This window comes from Arvicola amphibius, chromosome 1 (genome assembly GCF_903992535.2).
Source record: "Arvicola amphibius chromosome 1, mArvAmp1.2, whole genome shotgun sequence".
NCBI classification, from domain to species: domain Eukaryota; kingdom Metazoa; phylum Chordata; class Mammalia; order Rodentia; family Cricetidae; genus Arvicola; species Arvicola amphibius.
In genome coordinates this window covers 11,926,936-11,929,669 of record NC_052047.1, presented here as the reverse complement: position 1 = coordinate 11,929,669, position 2,734 = coordinate 11,926,936, and positions in this window count along the sequence as shown.

Below are 2,734 nucleotides of genomic sequence, written 5' to 3'. Positions count from 1 at the left end.
CCATGATGAATGTTGCCCTGGTGAACAAGGGAGGTCAGACAACAACTTTTAGAAGTCAGTTTTCTCCTTCCATGATTCGAGTTCCAGGATCAAATATGTGTTGGTAGTACTAGTTTAGAATATAGAAAGAATAAATAAAAAGTTCATCAGAAAGTTTACGCTTGATTTAATCTAAAATTCAAGATACCTGTGGTATCTTTTTGGTTTTGTATTTTTGTTTGTTTGTTTGGTTTTGGTTTTTTGAGACTGGGTTTCTCTGTGTTACAAACCTAGCTGTCCTAGAACTAGCTCTGTAGACCAGACTGGCCTCAAACTATCAGAAATCCTCCTGCCCTTGCCTCCCAAGTGCTGTGATCAGAGGTGTGAGCCACCACCACCACCCAGCTGTGATGTTTTTATCAAATGATGAAAGGCTGAAGAAAAACAAGATAATTAAAAAGTAGTAAGTGAAGCCATTAGAACTGCAGAATAAGTTAATCCAATTTTAGATTGCAGCAATGTTTTCTGATCAATGTTACTGCCATGGGGTGTTTTGTTCAGTTTGTGACTACATTTTAAGGAACCATAGGCAAACTAGAGTCTTTGGTAAAGAAGGTTGTAGGAAAGTGAGTTTCTTGCTGCCACTCAACAGGAAGGAGAAACTGGGTAATCGGGTTAGGAGCATGTCATGGTTTAATAAAAAATGGCCCTCATAGGAGGGGGCACTACTAGATATGCCCTTGCTGGAATAGGTGTGACCTTGTTGGAGGAAGTGTGTCACTGTGAGGCAAGCTTTGAGGTCTTATGTGCTCAAGCTATGCCCAGTGTCACAGACTACTTCTGCTGCCTGAGAATCAAGATGTAGAACTCTCAGCTACTTCTCCAGCACCACGTCTGCCTGTATGCCACCATGCTTTCTGCCATGGTGATAATGGACTAAACCTCTGAAACTGTAAGTGGCCACCCCAATTCAATGTTTTCCTTTATAAGAATTGTCATGGACATGGTGTCTCTTCACAGCAATGGAAACCCTAACTAAGACAGAACATATTCAGCCAAGAGAAGGGAGCACTTAAGGGGAGGCACATAGATGGCCTCACATTCCAGAAAGTTCCCCACAGGAAAATGAAACTGATCAAAAAGATTCCAACAGGCATAAGTTACAGAGAGCTTTTGGATTGAAAATACACAAGAACCTCTAACAATTAGAATCCACTACAAATGTAGCAAACCACCTCACAGAATAGTTAAGACTTTCTCGCCAGCATTAATCTGAGAATTACAGTGAATGAGGTAGCTGGAATATGTCCAAACGCTTTTCAAATTCTGAGATTTGGTAAGGATTTGTTACTAATTCTGGAGTAGAGCTGTCAATCCACACATCAGGACTAGAACAACGAGATTCCTACAAGCTTTTTCTGGGAATGTGCTTTTTACCCTTACTTTTTTTTCTTTATTCTTAGGAAGGGTTTTACTCTGCAGCTCAGGCTGGCCTAAGATTCCCTGCATAGCCAAGAAGGACCACATCTTGCCTCCACCAACCAAGTGCTAGGGTTACAGGCTGTGCCTCCATACCCAGTGGGATCCTACAGGTTTTCTACGTTTTTATTTTCAAAAAATACAGAAATTCACACATACTATTTTGAGGGGATAGAGAATTATCGTAGAAGCGCATAGGGCAGACAAAGGATCTCACAAGAACACTGATACAGCAGCTGACAGACAGCACAATAGTACTGAGGCAGCGGCAGCATGGCTGATAGATGCTGCGATAGAACTGAGGCAGCGGCGGCATGGCTGATAGATGCTGCGATATAGAACTGAGGCAGCGGTGGCATGGCTGATAGATGCTGCGATATAGAACTGAGGCAGCGGTGGCATGGCTGATAGATGCTGCGATATAGAACTGAGGCAGGGATGGGGCCTCTCCAAGGCCCCGGCTCTCTTCCCCATTGATAATAATCAATGGTTTTTCTCAACATCCCCACACCATTTCTATTCTCGCAACTGAGTGATTCAGGCACCGCCTCCCTCACCATTTCTGTTCCCCGACAGTTTCACTCTTTCTATCAAGACTTCCCTTGCTCTGAGTCGGCTCTGTGACTTTGCCAGCTTAAATCCTTCCACCTACAAAGTTCAGTCTTTCATTTTTCCAATCCCAGTTTATTAGAAAAGTGATTGGCTCAGGAATCTTGCCCCTGTTGCTTGTTTTCTTCAAGTCAAATTAAGATCAAGCACAGATAGACATTCCTTGTGTCAAATGGTAGTTTGTTTTCTGTTCCCAGAGGAGAATACCTGTGGCTGTGTGACTTATAAAGAGTGTAGGCTTGGGCTGGAGAGATGGCTCAGCAGTTAAGAGCATTGCCTGCTCTTCCACAGGTCCTGAGTTCAATTCCCAGCAACCACATGGTGGCTCACACCATCTGTAATAAGGTCTGGCCTGCAGGCATACACACAGATAGAATATTGTATACATAATAAATAAATAAACAAATATTTTTTTTAAAAAAAAAAGAGTGTAGGCTTTATCTGACTTGGTTCTGGAGAAGACTAGGTAGTTCAAGAACATGAACATGACACCTGCTTGGTTTCTGGTGTAGGCCTCATGACAGTAAATCAAGTGGGACCCTTATGGAAAGGAAAAGGGAAGAGGAGGCACATGTGAGAGAGAAAAAGGCTAAACCTCTGATGTGTTTAACCCACCCCAGAAGGAAAACCTTAACCCACTCACCAGGGCTCTACCTCTTGAATGTCC